Genomic DNA, 26,890 nt, shown 5'->3' with positions numbered 1-26,890 from the left:
CTTATTGCTCGATGTTGAATAGTAGAGGAGTGTTTTCATGGTCTTGGAATACCACAAAGTAAGACATCATATCGCAGTAGACTATGGATGAATGCATCATAGGCACTCATCAATGATTCTTCAGTGCAGGAATTTTTGAGCATTCTTAATACATAACACCATTCACTTAACTTTTTGTTGAGCCATTCTATATTTTTATCCCATTCAAGATGCTCATGCGTTTACTTAACTTTTTGTTGAGCCATTCTATATGTTTATCCCATTCAAGATGCTCATCTAACCATATTCCTAAAAATTTAGTATTTGAAATTAATAGCATCTCTGTTTGCCTAACATCGCTCTTATATTAGCGATTGCTTTATTTGGTGATAACTGAAATTCACCCATAATATTTTCTTCTCATTAACAAATAGACTGTTAGTTCTAACCCTTTTAACTACTTCTTCTGTTTTTATTTCTATTTTCTTATGTAAGCCAGACAATTTCTCAACCTTAACAAGGAGACTAGTATCGTTAGCAAACACTAAAGCATCAGCTTATGTTAAATAACTTGGTAAGTCATTTATAAATGTCAAGAACAATGGCAAACCCAACACCAACCCTTGGGGTACTCCATGACCAACTTTCTCATACCCATAAAAGTACGATTCACCTTCATGAACTATTTCTACTTTCTGGTATCTATCAAATAAGTATTATTTCAACCATTTTTGAGCAGTGCCACAGACTCCACAGCAGAATAGTTTATTATGCAAAACTTTATTATCAGTAACATAAAATGCCTTAGATAAATCTAAAAAGAATCCACAGTCAACTTCATTACAAACAATAGATGTTATAACAAGTTTTATGACATCATATATAGTAGTTTCAGTCGATCTGTTTCTTCTAAAACGATTTTGTTAAAAAGTCTTTTGTACATCATTCTTTCAAAAATTTTTGGGAAACAAGACAAAGGTCTGTAGTTTTATTACACTGAGGAAACAGTTTTATTGGTTTTGACAATTTATTATCATATCTATATGATTTTCCCGAAATCTACAGTTGCGCTTTCTTGTTGGGCAAGTTTAAAAATTTAGATATTCCATTCCGTACAGGTTTCCCATTGATTTGGCTGAACATGTAGCGAACAAAACTCCGCTTTGTTGGGTAGATATATGACATCTCTGCAAAAGGTCAGGTCTTCTGGTGTTTACTAGGTGTTTTCAGTTATTAAAGGAAAATGAAATTATTCAGTAGATGTTCATACGTTACTAGAGAATTGTATATAAACTGTTCTGTAATGCACCAATTTATGTCTCACAGGAGCTGTAGAAAACTAATTAATCATAAATATGGTGCATTTTTTAGTTATTGTCGATTTGTGTGGCACTACAACCTGTAAGAACTAGGTTACAAATGAATATAAATGTTAATATTCGCACTCGTATTTAGAAGTACCGTTTGCTGGTCGCTTGGGGCAATGCTATCGCTGTGAGTGACAAACAAGAGATGGAATGTCATGACTGTTATGTTAGACCGTGATATTCATACTCATCCGATACTGTCTTCAAAAGTGTCACTTTCTGGCCATTTGGCGCACTGCTATCGCAGTGGGTAGCAGACATGAAACAAAGTGCCACTACAGTTTTTGTCTGAAGTATAAAGAATGTAAGAATTATGCTTTGATACTTTTCTTTGCTTTCTTATCTGTGTTTCTCTCTGCTGTTTATCATTGATCAGTATCTTACCTGCAATGGTGGTTATGGTATAATGCAAGGTGTGATTCAGAAGTTTCAAGACTGATTCATTTCTGAGCAGGAGAGCATGTGTGGACTGGTTCCGCTGGATGGTGGAAGTAGTGCAGGGTCTCAAGGAACGAACTGACACTGCGACAATTGCCTCCAGAACCCCAGTTAGTGCGCATTGTTTGCAGCATGAGTGCGTGTCATTGACCTCAGTCGAAAAGTGGGAGAGGCGAAAATGGAACATCACTTGGAGCTGCATTACGCAATTAAGTTTTGCGTGCGACTGAACAAAACCGCCACGGACACTCTTGGTATGGTTCAAGAGATCTCTAACGAAGAAGCCATGTCCCGTCCAATGGTTTTCATGTGGCACAAACATTTCAAAGATGGCCGAGGAGATGTTGAAGACGACGACCACTCAGGGGGAGGGGGGGGCATCATCAAGCCGAACAGATCTAAATGTGGAGAGAGTGTGGGAACTTTTAAACAATGACTATCGTCTTAGTACTAGATCAATTGCCGATGAACTGGGACTCAGTCAGAGTATGGTGTGGAGGCCTGTGATGGAGAATTTGATGATGCGAAGAGTGTGTGCCAAACTGGTGCCAAAAGTTTTGTCGGTGGATCAGAAGAAATGGGGCATGACTGTTTGCCAGGAAATGCTCCAACGGTTGAATGTTTTTCCAAACCTTCTGGAGATAGTGGTTACTGGTGATGAGACCTGGGTCTACAAGTATGATCCTGAGTCGAAGCATCAAAGCTCCGAATGGCATACTGCTTGCTTGCTGAAGCCCAAGAAACATCGCATGAGCAAGTCGTGTGTGAAGTGTACGCTGATTGTATTTTTATGGTAAAGGAGTGATTCACAAGGAGTTTGTTGCTCATGGACAGACTGTCACAGATGACTTTTACGCTGAACTACTCCGCTGCTTGAGGGATCGAGTTCGCCGCGTCCGCCTTGCAATCAAGGGCGACTGGATTCTCTACCACGTCAACTGACTGGTAAATGTATTTACATGGAGCAGTTATAATTCCCAGTATTTTGAACAGATCTTTACAATGAGATTGACTAGTATTTTTGGTTATTATTCTTATGGCTCTTTTCTGGAGATTGAAAATTGTGTTCATATTTTGTTCATTTGTTCTTCCAAAAGAGAATGCCATAGCTAAGAATTGAGTGTACATATGAATAACATGTAACCAAAAGACACTGCATGCTACACTTTCTTGATAGGATTTAAGGGCATAACATGCTGATGACATTCTGTTTGCAAGTACCTTTGTGTGTTCACACCACTTCAACTGAGAATCAATATTTATTCCTAGTAATTTTGCAATTGTTACACAGTCTATAGATGTGCCATGTACATTTAATTTAACATTGTCATTTTTCCTCTTCAAACTGAAATTCATGTCATTAATTTTCTTTGTGTTCAGTGTCACTTTATTGGTTGTTGACCAATCATAAACTTACTTGAGAGTTTCATTTGCTTTCTCTACATGGAGTTCTCGTTTTCTCAGTGACTATAATATTGCTGTCATCAGCGAAGAGAATGTTTTCATTGTGAGTAACACTACTGGGAAAGTCGTTGATGTGTATCAGGAATAGCATCGGTCCTAATATGCTACCTTGCAGAACCCTTGTATTTACGTATTTTGGTTCTGATAAGTGTTTTACAAATGTTTAGACCTATTTGATGTATGTGTTATCTCTACACTTTGTATTGCATCTGCTAGGTATGATCGAAATCAGTCATTAGCTACCACTCTTATTCCTAATGCTTCTAATTTATTTTAGTAGAATCTTGTGATTGACTGTATCAAAGGTATTAGAAAGATCCAAAAATATGACTGGGACACATTCATCTTTATTAAGAGCATCAAGTACAAATTTTGTGAATTCTACTATGTCTGGACTGACTCTGTATTTTTGCCACTTCAGAAACCAAACTGTGATTCGCTTAAAGGATTGAAATTATTCAGGTAATTCATTAATCTGTCTTTCATAATTGCTTCTATTATTTTTGAGAATGGTGACAGCTGGAAAATGGGCCAGTAATTTTCTATTTCTTCTTAAGCAAAGGCACAACTCTTGCCTGTTTCAATTGCTCTGTTACATGTTTTAGAAACAAGATCATATTAGGGCACAAGGCGAAAACCTAAAAGTAACAGTTCTATAAACATAGCTACTAATTTACAAGAAACAAACAGAAATGAAGTCAGTCTTCCTTTTCTTGTTGCTGCTGGAAGTTTTTCAGTTGAGCTATCTCTAGATTCAAGGACAATGAAATATTTAGTGAATTTTTACATTTAACCAATGTGAGAGAAACGGAAAATCCAAAAAGAACTGAGATCTCTAAAACAAATTTTTTCGTTTGCTAGAATTGTTGATTGTTTATTCCATCACTGTCATACGCAGAATATTACGCAGATGATGATGAAGTCCCCAAAATCCTCCCCGAGGGAACACGAAAAGCTATAAACGAGAGGCAGAATAGCAAAGCAGGGGTCTAGATGATCTGACAATTGACATACTGAAGCTTAAAGGGGAGGAAACAGAAAAACATCTAGCTAAAGTCTTTACTTCGTGTATACAGAATGACAGCATCCCAACCTGCTGGAACAAAGCAAACATAATCTTACTACATAAGAAGGGAAGTATTCACGATCTGAAGAACTACCACCCCATTAGCTTACTTTCTGTTATGTATAAAGTGTTCACTAAAGTCCTGATATGTCGCATTAAAATGGTAGTGGAGACTGCACAGCCCATATAACAAGCTAGATTCCGGAATTGTACAATTGACCATATAAACACACTGCGTGAGACAATTCGTCGAGCCAATGAGTATGAAATGCCACTACGCACAGCCTTCATTGACTTCGAAAAAGCCTTTGATTCTGTCAGTCACACTGCAGTCATACAAGGACTGGCCGAGCAAGGAGTGGAAACAAAATATATAAACATATTGTGCAATATTTATGACATGTCTGTAGCATATATCAACATAGGAAAAAGGAAATGCGAATTTCCCACTGCCAAAGGAGTAAAGCAGGGCGATCCTTTATCCCCGAAGTTATTTATAGCAGTTCTCCAGATGGCAATGTCCAAAATTATTTGGAACAATAGAGGAATAAGGATAAATGGTAAAAGGCTCACCAGCCTGAGATTTCCTGACACTATGGCGTTCCTAGCTAATAGTAAGATGGCAATGCAGTCTTCTATAAAAGACGTAATAGATCGTTGTCAGGAAGTTGGACTTAAAATAAATCACTCTAAAACCAAGGTTATGTATAATAAGTGGGTAGCTGCAGGACAAGTAACACTGAACGGCAACATCCTAAGCAATGTTGCAGAATTAATTGACACAAAAGGGGATTTGAAACCCGAAATTTTTCGTCGAATTAAAGTGGGTTGGAGGGCTTATGGGAGGAATGCAACAGTTTTCAAATCTAACATGCCAGTCAACTTAAAGAAAGCAGTTTTTGATCAGTGTGTCCTAACGGTTTTAATGTACGGGTGTGAAACTTGGACTTTAGATGAATTTTTCAAAAGGAAACTTAGAACTTCTCAGAGAGCTATGGAAAGGTCAATGTTAGGTCTCACTAAGAAAGATCGACAGAAAAATGAAGACATTCGAGCAATAACACGAGTAAAAGATATTGTAGAACGGGTTAAGTCTCTAAAATGGTAGTGGGCAGGACATTTTGCACGAACGAAGGATGGAAGATGGACAAAATCAGTTTTCGTGTGGAGTCCCAGAGGAAAAGGAAGACCACCAGAAAGACCACCTGATCGCTGGGAAAAGGAGCTCAGGAAAGTTGCAGGCCTCAACTGGCAGAAGACAGCAACGGACAGAGGGAAGAGAAGCATGGAAAAACCTCTTAAAATGTATTTAATAACTTAAAGAGGCTACATCTTGTATAGAGTGAATTAGCTGGTGTGTGTGTGTGTGTATGTGTGTGTGCGCGCTGTGTGGCCGTGGTCGAAGAGAGCGACCAATTAAACATGCTGCTATCGATATATCGCTCCTGTTGAGGTCGGTGGAATCTGAATTCTGACGTTCCAACCGTCAGTTTATCCTCGGCGCGTCTTAGCGAGAGGAAGCAAAATGGTGAGTTATGGCGAAGCGTTGATCATCTTAACTTGAACCAAACTGTCCAAAGTAGACGGTGCGATTACATGATTTAGATTTTGTGTGTCGTTCCGTAGTGCAAGTAATAGAGGTGGGCCAAACGGTTATTCTGGAGTAACCGTTATCACAGTTCCAGTTATTCTTTGATAACCGTTATCGTTAACGGTTATTAATAACTGCCAAGTTATTTTTCGCTAGCGAATACCGATAACTGCGACAGTTAAATAACGACATAGTTGGAATCCATCAGTTTAGTTATCAGTATAACTGCGAGTAGTGTGAAATAGCAGGAATGTCGTATGAATCGTGTCATAACCTCAGCTTATTAACTCCGGGTACATTTTAGTTGATGTTAGAACGATTATTAGTGTTTCAGGTTATATGTATGTAGGTTATCGGTCGCTATTAGAAATATTATCCTCGCAGCTGCAACAGAAAGTACGCGGAACTTCGCCACAGCGCTGTTTAAGTAAAATGTTAACAACGTGCGTTTTTAAGTTTGAAGAAATATGTAAACTGAATACTTTAGGTTAAATTCGAAGCTTAATTTCTTGTGTTGTTTACTTAATAGAATAAGTGTACTGCCTTGTAATAAAACACAAAAATATACGTAATGTGAAAGATTCGTTTACTCCTCTACAAGATAGTCATATGGTTGAAAGTGTGAGTACGCTAGTTGGAAAACTGCTAGATTTCTCCAGCTGCAGCATGTGTATAACATAGGATGAATGGAAGCGTCCGATTCCACCCGTCTGCTTAGACCCGTGATGTAAGGTTCTGTAATCCCATAACATATAAACACATGCAGATCGAAAAGATTGACAGTGTTAAATTTCTGGGATTATAACTCGATAATAAATTCAGTTGGAGGGCTTACCACAGAATTGCTAAAGCTCCTAAACAAATCTGTATTTGCAGTGAGAATGGTGTCAGATGTAGGAGACACAAATGTAAAAAAGTTTACATCTTTTATTCTGTTATGTCATAAGGGATCATATTCTGGGGTAACTCATCAACAGAGCAAAAGTATTTAGCATCTAAAAGCATGTAGGCCTAATAAAAATCGTTTGTGGTATAAATTCAAGAACACCATGTAGAAACCTGTTCAAGGAACTTCATATTCTAACCACTGCTTTATAGTATATTTATTCTTTAATGAAATTTGTTGCAAGTATTTCCAACCAATAGCACAATACATAGTATCAATACTAGGAATAAGAGCAGCTATCTACATAAAGATCTAAAATCACTTACCTTGGACCAGAAAGGGGTTCAACATTCAAGAACACACATTTTCAATAAACTGCCAGCAACCATTAAAAACTTTGTTTCAGATAAATCACGGTTTACTGAGAGTTTGAAAGACTTTTTGATAGGCAACTTCTACTTTATAGATGAATATCTTAACAGGGACTGTTAGATCAGCTTAAGTAAAAATTCTGCTACCAGCATATTTCAGTTTTGACAGCACTTGGTCACAACAGTCAAGATCAGGTATTCTGTGTGTGATAAATTTATTAAAAGTGCATAACTATGTTTTGTTCTGGCAGTATATTAATACTGTACATATTAGCAGCTCCAGTTTACTGCAATATATTCACATATTTTGACAATCTCATGACAGATGATGATGGTGGTAAGTATTATATTCAAATGCTTTATGTTATACTTTGACATGTTGCACATCCATGAGAATCATTTCATTTTTGGGTCTCTGGGACAAAAACAAGTTAATCTAATCTACAGTGAGGGTTTTGATTTTGTGGTGGGAGAATGACTAATGCATATGTCCAAGCCTTCAGTTTGTTGTGTATCTGTCATGTTTGGCATTATTGTATACAGAATTCCAGTGTTGAATGATTAACAACTCATAAGGCTTAATGTCTCAGATGTCATTACAATACCTTTTCACTCGGTTTATACAATTCTTCTTTGTATATCCAGATTGTGAGAGTATGAATTAATGGTATTGTGTAGGTAATACAAATTTGCAGTAAGTTTTCAGAAATCTGATGTCTGTTGCAGTAAAGTGCTGTCAAAACTGAAATAATACTTTTTACTTAAGTTAATCTACCAGTCCCTGTTAAGATATTCATCTATAGGAAATACAAAATTTCCTTTCCTGGGGAATGCTTTACCTGTGGATTCCACATTTTGCTTTTTTTCTGTCTCACACGAGGCAATAACACGAATCCTTTCGAAACACTTCATCTGTCAATGCCAGCTGCCTGCTTTGATCTTTTTGCAGTTTAATATCATGACAGTTAACTGTCTGAATAGGTAAGACTAATTCATGAACAAGACAAGATGAGCACTCAAAATGAAGGGCTAAGTCTTGCATATAACAACCTCAACGTAGCAATGAGTGCACCTAACAGAGTTTTTCAGTGTTGCTTAACATAATAGAAAATGAACTGACTTGAGCTCTTTGAAAACAAAAAAGCATATTTTATTCAAAAACGTTCATGTAGTATGCTCAAGTGCTAATAGGCCCAAATGTAAGTAAATATGTATTTGACGTGATTATTGTTGTAAGCATGTTGTATTCATGCCAAATATACCTCCGTGAAATGCTTCAATTGCAATACCTATGTTTGAAGTGTACACTGTTCCCGCATAAGTGATATGCTCCAAACTATGTATAAAATGTTTCAGTCAATGGCCAAAAACTAATTAAATGAAAAAAGCCTATTTGCAACGGATGTGTACAAATTGAGAACTCATTTTTCTCTCGCTAATGCCACAAAGCTAAGTCTCAACAAATTACATAAGTTTCTTTGTATTCAAGTTGACCTGATACAGCACTGGCACCTTTTCATCATGATGCTACCAGGCATTAGTGATGGGATATACTTGGAGAAGGTACTCAACTATGTTCCATTTTTAGATCACCGCCAAGACTCAAGGCATTTCAGTAAGTTTAAAATCCCTAGAAAGTATTAACATGTTGCATACACACTACTACACTTCATAGCTTTCCATACTATGTATGAGACAGCAAGTGTTTCTGCTCACAGTAGTGCCACAAATTTTGACATTTCTTGAGAAGGTAGGAGATGATACATGTATCACTTGAGATGAGTTTCCTATACTGCCCCAAAATTAAAATATATTCTTAAAAGATTACTGCACAGCTATTTAATTTCTGTATGTTCTTTGTAAGACACCTATGTTCATGAGACAGTAATATCACCTCAACAAAGACATTACCATGCCACATGAGAGATTACCTTATTTGTACATAAAATATATCCTAAAATGGTAGTAAGTGCTCGTCTTTGACCTCATGGATTTTTAACAAATTACTTAAGAGTACAGGGAACAAAAGGAAGATAAGTTAAAATAAAAAATGGTAACCAACACAAATGTATGTACATGTGAAATGATCAATTATATTCTGACTTTTCACAATGATATGGAACACTTAAAACATTGCAGCATTATAAAGAATGAATAAATAGTTAACATGTCAAGAGACTGAGCAGAAACTCAGATTGGACATGGCAGGTAATCTGCCATGGCCTATTCAGTGGAACCAACAAAAGTATTTGCCTAAAGGAATTTAGGGAACCCAAATAAAATGTAAATCAGGATGTTCAAACAGGTGAAGGATCCCAATGCACCTGAATGGAAATTCGGTGCCATAATCACTCTGCAATTTTCTCCGTAATTTAACATGTGACCACAAATACAAATGTATAAACTTTTTTATTTCATCCAAGAATATCTCATCATAATACAACAATCATCAATAATTCAAAATATGGGTATACACACAATGTTTAAATGATCTCTTTAAGGGCGGGACAGGTGGTCAGCCGTGGCCTTGATGAAGGAACCATCCCGGCATTTGCCTTAGCGATCCAGGATGGCCAGACAGAGCGAACCCCATCCTCCCGAATATGAGGTCAGTGCTGTTAATAGCTACACTGCCTCATTCGGTTGTTACCTATTATACAATGTTCTGATTTACATGAAAATAGATCTTACAACTAGCAAAAATAATGATTAAATATATACACAATTACATATGCAATTACACTTTAACATTTTTCTTTATCACTTTACACAAACAGACCACACAACACTTTGTTCACGGAACTTCAATAAACTGCCAGAGGCTGCTTCAGCAGTTGCTGCATATGAGTAGTTATCTGAAACAGAAGAATAGGAAACAAACAGCAGAAATATCCTTGTCTAAAGACACTTTAGAAACAACATAAAAACTTGCAGCAACTACTTAGCTGACTCATATTAGTAGTAAACATATTCACTTAAGGCATGTCAGACAATTAATTTAATATGTTCTTCAAACTTCTATATGTATGCTGATAACACTACACTGTAGAGTGTGACCACAATGAAACTAACAATGTAAGGGATATCTTCTACACAAATTCTGGGATGTTAACATCTGAATAGCTGTTCTCTGCAAAATACTGTTTTTTATAGTTGGAGGGTCCAGCATGTGAAGCAAGATACTGAAACTTGTTAAAGACTTACTGAAATTTATCTTCTGATGCAGTTTTAGATTTGAAGTTAACATTTAAATACCTCAGATAATGACTGACTTTTTCAGTAAACAAAATGTCCATGAAAGCATCTAATAATAATTCCATGTCCCACAATGTAATTTTAATTTTTAAAGAGTGGAGCCCCTCCACACTGCCACTAGCAAAAGTTCTACAATCACCTCTGCAGTGATTAGTTTTTTAATCAATACAGGTCCATCAGGAGATAGAAAGTGGATGAAAAATGTAACAAGAATTGAGATTTTAAGGGCAGAGGGCAAAACATGTCATGTCAAGCACCAAGGGGAAAAAATCCTCCACAACTGTTGGACAGGTAGTAAGAGCAGTAGCAGATTCCTTGCTGTCTGCAGATCATCATGCAAGGGTAGGTCACATTAGTAAGTGGGTACCATGCAGTTTGATACTAGTGTTATAACCACCTGCACATCAGTACAAATGCATGTTGGAGCACATCAGGCTACAGTGGGGAAGGCCAGTTGCACCCTTTCTGTACTCCAACCTACTTACATTTAATGCTCGATTTAATAAAAATTATACTCTTCCATTTCTGGCACCCTTTCTAGAATGCAAACTAGCAAAATTATGAGAATTTGTTGTGTTCCACCACAAAGATAGGAAAACTTCCGTGTTTTGCAAATGAAATTTAGTATTGAGCACAAGATGTTTCACCAATTCATGTTTGCCATTTTCAGTGGTTTTCCTTTCGGTCCTATTCAAGACACCATTTCTTCCAGTAAATATTTCTCAGCAGGTAACCTATACTGCAAGTTTGCAAAGGCTGAAGTGTTATCATAACAATAAAACAATTTCAGTTAACATCTGAGGAAAATAGCAGCATATATTTACAATAATATATGGATTAGTGTTAACAAACTGATGTCAGTATCATTCTAAGAAACTTGAAATACAAAATAATTGAATGTCAGAATGGGTGCTACAGCTACCAATTTTTAAGTAAAGCAGAAAACTAAATGCTACTGTATTTACAAACTTTGAGGTGCCACATGCCTTGACACAGGCTACCAATAACCCACAAGTATTTTTGACATCTCATGCCTCACAGGTACTTAACTGGATTGCAATCTGATGATTGCTGCTATCAACATGAAAGATAATATAGTTGTATCCAGTGACCAAATTTCAAAGCCGATACTGAAATTAAGTTCTAAGTTACAAATTCTAGTATTTACATATACATCACTGGTAATCCATTCACGTGTCATAACATTAAACTCAGTGCAAATGTACCTCCATTTTAAGCGAAAGGTCAAGTTTGCCATTGTATGCAAAACACTATTACTTTATACTTCAAGTTTGCCTCTATAGGACTGTGTAACATTTGCTGCTGCTGGAAGACTATCGGAGCTATAACTGGAACAAAGTGCTCTGACTTACTGACCAACAATATACATTAAACACTTCAACACAAAACCACTAGTACTCTTTAATGTAGCATAACAAATATATGCTATGCCCTACAGTTATATCTCCATTTTAAGGGGAGTTCAAATCTGCCAAAAATTTACCCAAACTAGAATTACCTTACTGTTATAATATCCCAAGTATTAAACGGAGACTCATCTGCTGGTGTTGGTGTGCCTCTCGCTCCTCTTCCACACTACTGGTGCCAAGGATCACCTCTACAGGAAGGGTTTCACCTACAGAAAAATAGGTTTCATATCAGCATAAGCACAATAGAAATGATGCCATATTATTTTTGGTGATATATATTACAATGTTTGCGTACAGTATTCTACATGGTACTTGCAGCTTGAATATTTACTTCAAACAAGTTGACAATTGACTCAGTTTTAGTAATGACTATAGCTTCAAGTTTCTTCTTTAATCCTAGCAACACCAACACATTTTCAATAATGTGTATTGGGGGGAAGGGAGGGTACTGTATTTCCACCCTAAAAAATATCTTAATTGTTGTTGACATATATTTTAAACAAATACTGATGTATAAGTAGGGTCCTGAACTTCAAAATACTCAATATGACTGTCACTGTGGAAAGTCACATGTACTATTAACGTGTCAAATTTTTGGGTTAAGTTTAACCACAAAATTTAAAACGTTTATGGGATTCAGTTGAAGACTCCATTAAAAACAATTATCCTTTTCAAAATTTTAAAATATGAAACAGTATCTAATTCCCCCATCCTCCGGGCATCGTCAGGGTTAAAAACAAATGATACACAGGAATGAGCACTGATACAATCTGCTATCCGATTAGTTACTAATAATTGCGAGACGACAGTTCATATATCACACAGTGGCATTTTATTAGCACTATCGTTATTACACCTGCAACAATAACTTCCAATTAAATAATTAAGTATTCCGGCACCATATGCAACATAATTTAATGTTTGAAAATGTCAAGGCAAACAGGTGCGGTGGTATCGACAGCTTAAGTAGTCACGACAAATGAAAACTTGCGTGTAAAAATGCACACAGCACCACACTGTATAGTATGCTCTTATTTTAAAAAAAATAATAAAATAAAAAATGATTATGCATGCACTGAAATAACCGTAATTGCAGTAAATATATTTTTTCATTACTCACCCAAATCTAGCTCCGAAGGTCTTTGTGAAGAGAAATTCACAATTAAATGTGATTTCTGAAGATGTTTTTTTTTTTAAATTCGTCGTCGTCGATTTGTACGATAATTTCTTACCGCACAAAGTACATTTCGCAAACTCTCGATCAAGAGTTTCGAAATATGACCACATTTCGCTTGTCCTCGACCTCTTCATGTTGGCAACTATTGGTAATAATATCAACAACACAAAGAAAAACAAGAACGCGGAACGAAAGTCAATACCCTCTAACGCAACCAAAGGCCGGAAAAATAGTGACACCTGTTCCGGAACACCAAGAATTGCAGAGAAATGAGACGATAGATTCCCGTTATTTGCCATCCCCTCTCCCCGATGGCCCACCGTCGTTTCCGTAGCAGTACGAAAATATTTGTTCGCTGCAGTTACTATTCTCTCTGGAAATATCACCTGGAACTGCGACCTCTGGAGTCACCGAGTCAGGAACGTCTACTACACACACAGTTATTCCGTTACCAGCTTCCAGGTTACCTGTGGTGGTAGCCCGATAACTGCCAGAGAACTACAACTACGAGCCAATAACGAGAACTGCCAGAGGAGAATACCGGTCTCTGACAGTTATTTCCATAGTCGCTCGAATTCCTTAGTAACTTTCCTTGTACTACGCGTCCAAGCTAAATTAACACGTAAGGCGGTGTCTCAAGGGATCGACTGTACTTGTTAATGCCTGAACTGCAGCTCCTATCAGCCACGGCTCGGACATTAACTTTATTTATGCTAAAAGTAACGAAGACCCACGAAATAGTACACAGTTCTTATCAACAGATGGCGCGCAGTCTCAGTTATTCCCATGGTCTATAGAACGCCTTCCAAATGCGCAGTACGATCTTCGGTCAACAGATGGCGCGAGGCACTGTTGACACTAAACAGTTATTGAAATAACTGCCAGAATCAGAGGAACGGTTATCGCAGTAACCGTTACTTCTCAGTAACCGGTTATTTCTATCAGTTAAGTTATTTTTTGCCACCTCTACCGAATACTCAGACAGTTAAATAGCGACATTGGTGGAATCCGTGTTTCTCCCAATTCCGAGTTAGTCAGCGGTGGCGAGCGGGTGCGTGTTGTCGGGCGCTCTGCAACTGCCGCGTGAAGAGTAAGAGAGGGCGGTTCTGTGGTGAGTGCGCGCGTCTCGGCAATATTGTCGTGTTGCTCCAAAGCAAATTGTCGTGAAGAGACGCCGCACTCGCCATGGGTAAAGGGAAACGCGGGAAGCGCAACTCACCCGCTAAGATGCTAACTCACGCAGACTTTCTCCGGTCGGACGGCAGCGAGTGCAGCGTCTCTTCAGACCGACGCAGCTGCTCCGTAGCACCGTCTACCCGCGCAGAAGAAGAGTTTGTAGCACCATCATCTTGTCGACCCACCGCCCAAGTTCTCCCTGTGTGCATACGCTACACGGGTCGAGACTGGGTGGAGACGTACGACGAGGTGGCAATGGAGCTGCGCTACCAACCAAAAGTGCAGATGTTGGACAATGACGCCGCACTGTCCATCCAGCCACGATCGCAGGAGGATCGAAAGATTCTCTGCGATAGGCTGAAACCGTACCTCATGGAGCCAACCACTACATACAAGAAGAAACCGCTGCGGAAAGTCCTACTAAGGGGGCTACCATGGGTCATGACGACCGACGCGGTGCGTAAAGCCCTGTTGCACCATAACTATGATGCCATAGTTAAGCTGCACAACAGGACGAACAAGGAGAGGCCGCCACTGTTCATCCTGGCTGTCGAGTCACCTCAAGTTGACTCCAGCCAAGAAGGCAGCAAAGACGTCGGAATCTGCGGGTTAACAACCCTGGCAGGTTTCGACGTAACGATCGAGCCACTTCCGCCTGACCTCGACACGAAACCTCAGTGTTTCAAGTGTCAGAGGGAGGGTCACGTGGCAAAGCACTGCCGCTTCGAAGCAGTGTGCCAAATGCGGTGGCGGTCAAGACACCCGCGAGTGCACTTTGTGTAGAGACGACAAGCCAACATGTGCACGCTGTGGCGGCGACCATGTTGCCAGCTGGCGAGAATGCCGGGCATTTACCGCCCACACAGAAGACTGCCGCAACGAGAAGCCGATGGCCACGAAGAAACGGAGGAGGAGGAGGAGGAGGAGGAGGAGGAGGCGGAAGCGCGCCAGCGCTGAAGCCCAAGAGCTGACGAACAAAGCAGCAGCGCCCCGCCACAACGCGCGGCCGGCCCCTCCACCCGCCAGTGGCAGAGGTGGAGGGGGGGGCCCTTCGCGCGAGCAGGAGGGACGCCTATCCGCACGTAGCAGCGGAGAGAGCAACATCGACGCGTGGATGGAGGAAGCAGTCACGCTTCAGGATGGCCCTCCACGCGGAGATGGAAGCTGCCTGCCTCCTGCTAAGGGAAGCATGGACTCTCCACACCCAACGTGACGTGCCGACGGCACATAGCAGCGCGTCCGCGGCCACGCAAACGGAAGATAACACCGAGAGGCCGACGACGGATAGCAGCGCGTCTGCGGCCACACAAACAGAGGACAACACCAAGAAGAAGAAGATGGTGATCAACCGCGCCAGCCAGACCACAGACGGCGCATCAACCATCCCCGCGGAAATCTGCGTGCGTGTCGAAGAGGGCACCCAGACGTCATCCAAGCGGTACAAGCGCCATCGAGGCGCCCAAACCGAGACGGCGGATGCGGAGTCCATCGGCACGCAAACCGAAATGGCAGCTATGGAGCCCACTAGGTCTCCATGGAAGTTGCATAAGATCACAACGAGCAGCAAACCTCTCATTCAGAGACCTCCCTCTCCAGAGGTAGAAGACCTCGGAATACGACGAATACTAGGCGACGCACAAGAACGTGGCCCCAGCACAACGCCGGCCGTGCCACTGAGACGACCTCCATACTCGAGGGAGTAAGAGTATATCAAGCAATGGAAACCTAGATAGGTTCAACCAAATCAAGGCAGAAGGTTGCAAACAACCAGCAGCTCCAGCCGGGTTTTGCAGGTTTTCCTTAGGCTGTAAGGTGAATACTGGAGCTGTCCCCAAAAGTTCCTGCAAATAAATTCCCAACTGGGAGAAAAAAATCCCTCCACTTACCCCAGACCAAAAAATAAACAGAGCCCCAACAGAATTACATAAGCTAAGGCTAAATAGAGCTGGTAGCTCTGCAGTAGCCCGCCCACCACCTCTCAGGTGTGGGAATGAAACAGAAAAAAAAAAAAAAAAAAAAATATCCGTGTTTAGTTATCAGTATTGAGTATAACTGCGAGTAGTGTGAAATAGCAGGAATGTCGTATGAATCGTGTCATAACCTTAGCTTATTAACTCCGGGTACGTTTTAGTTGATGTTAGAACGATTATTAGTGTTTCATATTATATGTTTGTAGGTTATCGTCGCTATTAGAAATATTATCTTCGCAGCTGCAACAGAAAGTACGCGGAACTTCGCCAAAGCACTGTTTAAGTAAAATGTTAACAACGTGCGTTTTTAAGTATGAAGTAATATGTAAACTGAGTACTGTAGGTTAAATTCAAAGCTTAATTTCTTGTGCTGCTCACATAATAGAATAAAGTGTACAGCCTTGTAACACAACAAAAAATATACGTAATGTGACAGATTCGTTTACTCCTGTGCTGTAAAAGCTAGTCCTATTGGGGAAAGTGTGAGTACGCTAATCCAAGTTTTATGTCAGATTTGGAAACTGCTCGATTTCTCCAGCTACAGCATGTTTATAACATATGAAGACATGCAGATCGAAAAGGTTGACAGTGTTACATTTCTGGGACTACAACTCGATAATAAATTCAGTTGGGAAGGGCATACCACATTTTTTCATTCTATTATTTCATTCTGTGCTAACTTATCAAACGTAGTAAAAGTTTTTCACATGTAAAAGCGTGTAATAAAAATCATTTGTGGTATCAATTCAAGAACATCATGTAGGAACCTGTTCAAGGAACTTCGTATTCTAACCACTGCTTCCTAGTATATTTATTCCTTAATGAAATTTGTTACAAGTATTTCCAACCAATAGCTTAATACATATCAGTACCAGAAATGGGAACAGCAATCTACATAAAGACCTTGGTCCAAAAGGGGTCCAATATTCAGGAACATGCATTTTCAATAAACTGCTGGCAAGTCAGCAACCATTCAAAACTTGGTTTCAGATAAAGCACGGTTTACAGTGTGTTTGAAAGACTATTTGATACAGAAGTGTCTGATTCCACACGTCATCAATATGACGGAAATGGCTATTTTTAAGTGTCTATGACGTCACTACATACGCATGGCAACAAACACGAAGATACATATAAATAATACAATAACATTTCCCACCAAAAATACAATCAAACCAACGGGACAACTGCGGGAAGTTGGGGGTAGTAAAAAAGAAACCACCATGATCCCAAAACACAAAATGAAGAACAAAAAGAAAAAAAGATACAGCATTCTGCTACACCAACAAACATCTGCAGTCTATTTTAAAGTTGCTTTAATGGGGATTGTCACGACTTGTTTGATGGCAGTCTGGTTAGCCGTTCAAAGATTGTCAGCTACACAAAGTGCAAGTGTTTGCCACCAGTGTGCTCTTTTCCAATACCATTCCTAAACTGTAAGTGCTGTAGTATAAATTGTAAATCTCGAAAAGGCCAATCTAAACGTCTGTAACGGTATACATTTATCTTTTATGGCTGACCACCATTCACCATTCTTCCGTTTTGCAGTTCCTGTGTAAGACGATTTTTAAAGACAAAAATTTTGATCGAAAGCCACCCGCGGAAGATTTTCGTATGCTCTCGCGGACTTTCTATTAGGGTTTTTGTTTTGTTTTTTAAGTTAAATATTGCACCACTTTGACGCAGGTCTAATAATGTGGACGGCATTTTGCAAAGTAGCACACTGGCAGCTAACATTTTACGGACACTGTTATTGCCGCTGTTTATTCCTTATGTAGCAAAATCCATTTCAAAACCTGATTGGATGATATACCTGTGAAATAAAAAAAGAAACACGAAAATTGGGCAAATAGTATTCGAATTATAACACCCCCTATAGAGAGGCACTGGTAATACTCAACTGTATGAGTCGTTTCAAAAACTAACACTGCCCTGAAAGACATGTCCTACATATGTTTTAGTCCACCATTTCAGCAACCTTGTATTCATGCTTTTTTTAAATTTAAAGAAATTTCTCCTGCTAATATTTTTAAGTGAAATGCAGTTCTAATGAATATGATATCTCTTCTCAGTTTGTGCACCTTCCCCTAAGAAATTTTCTTTCCATTAAGAAAATCTCACTGACCTAAGGTATGTAATGGTATTGCCATAAAGTTTTGGTATGCCAATACAAATTTCAATGAATTCTCTTTTCTCAGTAAGTTAACTAAATTTCCATTATGTATTGAAATTACATGAGGTCTCAAAATACAGATTACCAGGTTAGAATTTTGCTGCTCTAAACTGAATACCTTTGAAGAAAGAATGTTTCTGTACTAAGAAGTATATACTTTGAAACAAACTGTTTGCATGAATTGCACATAAATTAATTTCAACTACGAAGTAAACTTTCATTTCGTCTGAGAAGTTTTATGACGTGATGTGACCTGTGATGAAATAATTGTGAAAAATGAACACTTACCTTCATTTGGCATCACATTTGGGCTGCACTCACCAGTGGCTTAGATACTTCATCCTTCCATAAGTTTGGGGAAAGGGGTGGGGGTGGTGGTTCAGCTCTATTTAGTTGCAATACTTTAACAGATTATCATTCCAAAATATATATACTGGTAATTGTTTAGAAGTGGAAAACAAGTTTCATCTACTGACCATGCTGATATGAATGAATGCAAATGAAGTAAAAAAATTGTGTATGAATGAATTTATTTATTTCTTTTATTCATCTTCCATACACTCTTGTCAATAATCACTAACACATGGAATGAGAAAAATTTTAGATTATAGTGGTTCACAATAGAAAATTGTAGATGTACAGCATGAATACTATGTAGGGACAAAATAATTAAGACTTATGGACACCAAGGCCAAACATTAACAATAACCACATTCTTGAGACTTAAGTTTCATAATTTTAGGAATAATAATGATAAATTTAGAACAACATTAATTATTAAATTGCTATTTTATAATCTCCAGGGTAGTAATGGAAGGTCTTTAAGTAAGTGGAACACTAAAAGAATGCAAATAAAACACTGCACCATAAAGTTTTGTGTAGGAAGAATGCATATGAAAGCACTGTAGTAGAAAAATGGCGATGCATATAGACATTATATTACGTCACCCTGTAAATTGCAAGTAATTACCAACTGTAAATGTATGTTATGTGGCAAAAATGTCAAGTAATGTTGGAATATGATCTGGTTACATTAATTAGATTAGGTGAGTGAAAAGCAATTGTGACAGGCTTAAGCTTTTAAATATTCTTTTATAAACAAATATATTCAAAAAGCCAACAGAAGGGCATACCTGAGAGTCCACCTCAGATATTTTCCTCCTCAGCAAAGATGAGCTAACAAGAAGGCACTTTATGCCACAGAGCAAGCATCTATTTAAAGAGCTCAGTAATTAGTCAGTAGTGCTTGTAACAGAAGTGAGAGCTGTTCCACAATTACATTACTATTAGATGAGGAGACCTGCCAATCATTATACACAAAGGCCATGAAAGTACTGCAAAGCCCTCCCCTACCAGCTTCTCCATTTGTAATGGTAGTAAAATATATACAAACATGATCTACATAAGAAAATGTTGAGAGAACAGTTATAACAGCTGCAGAGAAAGTAGTAAACTCAGAATAAGAGGCAATTGTCACAGCATGCACATCTGCACTCATAACAGTGACAGTAGTAGAAGACAGAGGAACACCACAAACACTACGTGAAATCGAAGTTTGTCTACCTAAAGAATGCATAAATACTATAGTAGCTTTTTCAACAGTAACAATTAATGAATCATTACAAATTGGCAGATTTCTCACACGTATCACAAGCTAAAGTAATAACTTCAGTATACAAAGAAAAGTGTTGCAGAAAATGTAGAGAACTGTAGAGCAATTTAGCTCTTGTCTTCCATTTATCACCAAAACAAACTAACCTTGTTTGCAAAAAAAGTGGAGTCTGCTATAGCACATTTTGTGTAAGTTTTTCTCAAAATAATAAAGGAAGGTGATCAAAATGGCATTGTGTTGTCTTTGTCAAAGGCATGTGCCATGTTGGGCCACATAACTTTATTACACATTGATGATCTGCTGAAACGTTTGAGTTCAGCTACTTATGCAATAAGGGTCATTGCAAATTTTGGTGATAAACATCTTAGTAAATTAGCTTACTACGCCTATTTTCACTCATTGCTTTCATGTGGCATCATATTTTGGGGTAATTCATCATTGAGGAATAAAGAATTTATTGCACAAAAGTGTGTAATCAGAATAATAGCTGGAGTCCACCCAAGATCAACCTGCAGACATTTATTTAAGGATCTAGGGATATTCACAGTAGCTTCTCAGTATATATACTCCCTTATGAAATTTGTTATTAACAACCAAACCCAATTCAAAAGTAATAGCAGTGTGCATAACTACAATACTAGGAGAAAGGATGATCTTCACAATTCAAGATTAAATCTAACTTTGGCACAGAAAGGGGTGAATTATACTGGCACTAAAGTCTTTGGTCACTTACCAAATAGTATCAAAAGTCTGACAGATAACCAACAAGTATTTAAGAAGAAATTAAAAGAATTTCTGAATGACAACTCCTTCTATTCCATATAGGAATTTTTAGATATAAATTAAGAAAAAAAGGAAAAAATATTAAAAAAATAAAAAAAAAAAATAAAAATAAAAAATAAAGAAAAACAAAAAACACAAAAAAATAAAGTTGTTATATTAACTTAAGTATGTTGTTAAATTAACCTAATTTTGTCATGTATTGGAAAATTCGACTCGTTCCACATCATTACGAAATATCGTATTCATGATCCATGGAACTAGTATTAATCTAATCTACACAAATTAGAAATACTATGCATAAGGCATGCAGCAAAGAAGGTGTTTCAGTCATACTCAGAAAAGCAAGCAGATTGATTTTTAGGTTTCACATACTATAAAAAGATTACTATTGGTCCTCTCTGCCTGCCACACCCCCTCCCCTCCCTCCTGTATGTATCATTCACCACCCAACTTCAACTGAGAAAGAATTAGTGTAAGATTCTTTATATTAAAGATTAATTTCTTTGATAAAGATTTCAAGTTAGGCTATTAGTGTTAATAGCAGTTAGCAGCTGTATATTAAAATATTTATACAAACTCTCAGCCATAAGTTGCAATTTGGTAAGTTTGACTAGTTTCAGATTAACCTGATTAGTTCAGCTTAAGAGGCATTTGTTGATGTGGCAATATTACTGATGACAGGTTTTGTATTAATGATTTAAAAAGAATCTAAGATAAAGATTTCAAAATTATGTTGTAAGAGTTTGCAGTTTTCGCTGAGTGTTTTTTGAAATTTTTTTTCCATTAACCTTTTTACAGTAGTTGTTTAAAAATATATTGACACCAACCCAAACAACACTTTTCATTATTGCCTGGGATGAATGTCCATTGCAGCATACCCCATCAAATAATAAAAAGTAATTTTCGTGAAGAGTAGCAAGTGCTACTGCACAGGCAATAGCACGTTGATTCGTACAGACAAGAAAATCCCTTTCATGTTCTTTGAGAAGTTTGCTGATGACAATATAAGTGTAGACAATCATATTTAAAATAGTGTCTGATGGGTATTTTAGTCCTCCATGATCAAGTCTCTGTATCAAACTAAAATGTTCGTTTATTGGCAACTCCTTTTCAATCACAATTTCATTAAGGCAACTCTCACATTTCAGCTTCTTAATCACTGCATGAGCATAGTAGCCTGCAATGAAAGTTAAAGACGTTGCAATATCTTTGACTGAAAGAACATCGTCTACAGTTACACTGACTTCTATGTCTAATGTGTCTGTTTCTTCAACTTCAGAAAACATACAATTTTTTATGGCCCCTACTGTGATATTGCCATAGGAAGGAGAACATAAAACTAAAGGCATTACACTTTGAATTTGAAGCTTCTTTTCTGCTTCATAGACTTGTCACTGAAACATTGTATTGGGAACCTGCAAGCTGTCTATACTTTCCAAAACGCCGCTCAAGCACATCTGTTTGTAGCTTGGCTGTCGGTAAATAGCTCATACCTAGCTCTTCAGTACAGTATCGAGCAATCTCTACAACAGCATATGTTGTATGCTGAATAGCAAAAAATGTTTCTTTTGTGAGAAACCCACTCGACAAACCCTTTGCTTTCCACACATCGAGCCAGTCTAGAAAATCTAGCAAAAATTGCATAGAAACGCTATCAGTTGTCAACGGATCCATATAAGGATTCTGTTTGTGTTTCCCTTTAAACACTGATTTCACATTCATGACATCAAACCATTTTGTTATTATTCGAATGTATTCTGCTGTTGATGGTGCATGTCTCAAATCAAATTTATCACTAGCTACCTCAAGGCCCTCTGACACATGTCGATTGAATATCTGCAGCACTAGTTTCATGCTCTGTTTTTCTAACGATGTAGGGCAAAGTGATTTGAGAGACAATGTGTGACAATATTTAACTAAAGAACTGGAATCTGTCATAAATCTGTTTCAGTGTTTTAAAAGAAGCTACAGAAAACTTATTTTCTTCCACTTCTTTTCTAACTGGAAACTGAGGATAAAACATATCTTTACCATCATTTTTTTGGTTCAGCCACACATTTCTTATGCATTTAACAATGTGTATGGCATCAATTAAAAAGTGGGCGATTAGGATCAGATGGATGTTTAAAAACTATATTAACAGCTTTATCCAGAGAAAACATGGACATGGTTTTGCTATTGATTTTGTTGTCAGTTACCACACAAGAAACCCTATAGCCTATTAGTTCAAGGCCATTTATTATGGCCAGTAGCACATCGTATAATGCATTAGATGAAATGGTTTTCACTGGTAAAATGTGAACAACATCCCTGTACAAAGACTTGACACTCTGCAACATAAATACAAACGCTGAATTTGCAGCACATTCAGAGTTATATGACATGCCCAAAACACTACCTCCTTTATATTCCAAATAAGAATTTAGATGAATTTCATCTACACTCAAAACAACATTGACATCATCGCTGTTCCAGTATTAAAATTTGTGTCTTGCATAGGACAGGAAATTACTTCCCCCAAGCCTTTCGTGAGATGGATTCACATTAAATTTGCTGCAGATCCTACGCAGAGTGCTTGGATGTGGCATTTTCATTAATGAGCTGCTACGTACAAAATTGTAAGCATGAGATGAAATTGAAAATAGCAAACAACACAGTATCATAAATGTACAACTAAACCTATGATTAAATTTCTTTACATTTATGAGACTAACTTGTTCATATATAAAGTCTACCATCTCCTTTTCACTCTCCTGTAAACTGTCTTTCAGCACTCCTAGACTGTCTTTCACTATCTCTACAATACTATCTATAGAAGTTTCTGAGTGCCCACAATCTGTGTCTGAAAACTCCTGCAGTACACTGACAATTTCATGGATATTGGTTGCAATTACAGGAAAAGATCTTTTTCCTAATGTCTTAATTTGTACATCTTTCTTAAACAATGAAACATTTAAATTACTATCTATAACGACAGAATGTGTGATTAATGGTGCTGGATTTCTTATTATCTTTAAAAAACAAACAAAATCACTGTGTTTTTCGATCACACTCCACTCATTGGGCAAATCCACTTCCTTCGTACGCAACATCAACTCTTCTAAAGAACTGAAGCTGAAAGTGTTTTCATAGTCTTTCTCTGATGCTAAACTATATTGTAACGCTGCAGCTAACTGCTCATTTTCAAGCCTTTGCTTTTTCTCCTCTGGCCCTTCACGTCTGCTTTCTTCCTTTGAAAGGTAGGAAGGACAGTTTGGGAGTAGTGATGGAACTGCATCTGGTCTCAAACGTGGTTTGAGAAGGGGGGCTCTTAATAACTGACCAGTCCTTTCACCCACAATTTGAGTTTCCCAAATAACATCGTCCTTGTGGAAATGAACATGACATACCTGTAATTAAAAATGAATAAAAAATGAAAAAGGTGCTTACAACTGAATGTGAAGACAATATTAATAGTGTGAAAACAATTTATGAATATAAAGTTAGTTTCTAGTTCTAAAATACAAATAGACTCCCAACTAAAATGCAGAAGAATACTCAAGTGATAAATGTGGCCATGGCATAGTAACTCTATAAAACAGTAACACTACAATAACACACATGCAGTTACATGTCATGGCAACAAGCTCTTGAAGAGATGGTGAAATGAAGAAAGTACTTGCCCCATCAATAATTACAAACATTGACTAATGTTTGTAGCATAATTCAATAACAGTGATAATTTTTTTTATAATTTAGCCTTGAAGCTCATATATTGACAAGAGGGGTGGGATTTTTGCTTAATGTCTTGCTCTATCCCCCCCCCCCCCACCCCACCCCACCCCACCCCACCCTACCCCACCCCACCCCACACACACACCTTGGACACAAGAAAGCATGATGACACCAAACTCTCACAGGTGTAATCCATAGAAGCAACTGTGACAGAGTAACAGAATAATACAAAGTAATTGTCACACTGTGTAACCTTTGAGGTGAAAAGATAAAATATTGTAGATGTGAATCTCTGCACATTGATGGTTTGAACTGTGAAACAAGACAAATGTGTGAAGCACATAGTCAGAGCTTTATGCTACTGCTTTGAAGTGATCTACATTCTTTACTGTTTCTTTGTAACATGAATATGATCGGAAAAATTTTGTGGGTGCATTTAGCTAATGATCAACTGTCACTGCCATTTATTAAATAACTCTGGAGGTTAATTTAAACTATCTGGTATAATAGAAGTAGAGAGTTCTGAAATATTTAGCAAGGCATGAGATGTATATTGAAGAGATCAGATGCCATAGGAGGGGGAGCATTTATTACAGTCAACAAAGATACTGCATCTGTTGAGACTGGAATTGAGTGTTAACTTACCTTGACATGACTAACTGGCATGGTGACAGAGACTCCAAATGTTTTGTACTGGGGTTCCCTACAAAAGAACTTTAAAGTGCTAAAGTCCTGTGTGTTTAGGTTGAGAGAGCATGGAGGCCAGACAATTGGCCCGTCTCTACATATCGATCTGTCACCAAATCTGGACAAAGAATTGCCATCACCCATTGCAGTGTCCTGGTTGCAAGTATCAGGCTTAAATGCCCCATCTTTCCTAAGACAATGATCAGTGGCTTTTATATTGTTTTACATACGTGACTGACATGTTCCTGCCAATAGAGTTTTGAGTCAATGTAAATACCGAAGAGTTTTACTGACTTATTGCCTACTTCATTTGCTATTCCCATTAAAATTTGTTGGGTTGTATCAGGATTGCACAGGAGCTTATTGGCTGCAAACCAGTCCAGGCCCTTATCAAGTGTTTCTTTTGTTACACTATTTAGATCTGAAATGTTCTGATGTGTGGTAAGTAGTGTTGTATCATCAGCATAACATATGACAGGGGAGGCTATGTTATTAGGTAAATCATTGATAGCTACAATGAAGAAGAAGAATGTGGTACACATGTGCTGATTTCCATTATGGAAGAATTTACATTTCTGACTGAGATAAATTGTTTTCTGTTACTTAAATAAGAACTTATCACAGCTAAGGTGCTCCTTCTCACCCCACAAAACTCTAGTTTCCTCAGTAGTACGTCAACAGGAATGCAATTGAAAGCTTTGCCTGGGTCACATAATACCAGTGATACCATGTTATTTATTTTTAAAAGCTGTTAAGGTTTGGTCCGTGATTTCCAAGATGACCCGTGTTGTTTCTCCCCTTGCAAAACCAAATTGATTGTTTGATTGTTACCTAGGATATTCTGTTTTTCAAAAAAGCTACTTATTTGTGTGTGTATCAGTGCCTCAAATTTCTTTGAGAATATTGGAACAATGAAGACTGGTCTGTAACTTTGGGGAAGATGATTGCCCCCTTTTTTAGAAACTGGGACAACTTTTGATCAGATGCATCTGGTGCATCTGGTAAAACTCCGAATTTCACATATTTATTAAAAATAAAAGCTAATGGGAAGTATAAAAATTTCCACTACCAGTCACAATAAAAGGTTATTTATTTGTCACACGACCGGTTTCGAGCTTATGCCCATCCTCAGGTGTTTAAACACTCATGTACATGTTTATATTGCAGGAGATCAATAAAGATGAAGCATCATTATTATAGTTACACTGTGGTGACAGTTTTTCCACTTAGTTGCACACTTCTTATCATTTTCACATCCATATTTCAGTTTTATATAGTTTAGCTGCATATGTCACTATTACGACGTGCACTCATGAAATACACTGTGATTACATACAAACATGAAAATGATAATAAGTGTGCAACTAAGTGGAAAACCTGTCACCATAGCATAACTATAATAATGATGCTTCATCTTCATTGATCTCTAGCAATATAAACATGTACACGAATGTATAATCACCTGAGGATGGGCACATGCCCAAAACCAGTCGTGACAAATAAATAATCTTTTATTGTGACTGGTAGCGGAAATTTTTCTACGCCCTGTAAAGGAACAGTCATGTAATTCAACAGCATCCACTATGGTAAAATTGAGTGTATTGCCTTTTTAATGATGTTATTCGATAACCAATAACAGTCGTACTTTTAGAACCTGGAAATTTGTATACTGCTTTTATAACATCACCAGATGTGACAGCTCTCCATTGAAACACCAGGTTAACAGGCAGTGGTGTTCCAACAAGACCCAT

At 37.9% G+C, this 26,890-nt stretch overlaps 2 protein-coding genes and 1 long non-coding RNA gene across 5 annotated transcripts in view; 1 reads left to right on the top strand and 2 right to left on the bottom strand.

The window, feature by feature from the left end:
• Positions 1-26,890, bottom strand: part of LOC126210406 (speckle-type POZ protein-like) — a 517,155-nt gene that overhangs the window by 399,062 nt on the left and 91,203 nt on the right. The window lies entirely within an intron of this gene.
• Positions 1-26,890, top strand: part of LOC126210403 (protein abnormal spindle-like) — a 232,247-nt gene that overhangs the window by 179,936 nt on the left and 25,421 nt on the right. The gene's annotated exons all lie outside the window — the stretch shown is intronic.
• Positions 9,311-13,461, bottom strand: LOC126210412 (uncharacterized). 2 transcript variants are annotated; one of them, XR_007540663.1, is made up of 5 exons: positions 12,968-13,455; positions 11,937-12,053; positions 11,644-11,766; positions 11,383-11,547; positions 9,311-10,017 (listed from the first exon to the last, which is right to left on the bottom strand). It is a non-coding gene; the product is annotated as an uncharacterized LOC126210412 (long non-coding RNA). The 2 variants fall into 2 exon arrangements; XR_007540662.1 differs by lacking the exon at positions 9,311-10,017 and having other exon boundaries at positions 10,033-11,547; positions 12,968-13,461.

This window comes from Schistocerca nitens, chromosome 10 (genome assembly GCF_023898315.1).
Source record: "Schistocerca nitens isolate TAMUIC-IGC-003100 chromosome 10, iqSchNite1.1, whole genome shotgun sequence".
NCBI lineage: Eukaryota > Metazoa > Arthropoda > Insecta > Orthoptera > Acrididae > Schistocerca > Schistocerca nitens.
Note: the sequence above shows the minus strand (reverse complement) of the source record. Positions and strands in the feature narration are given on the sequence as shown.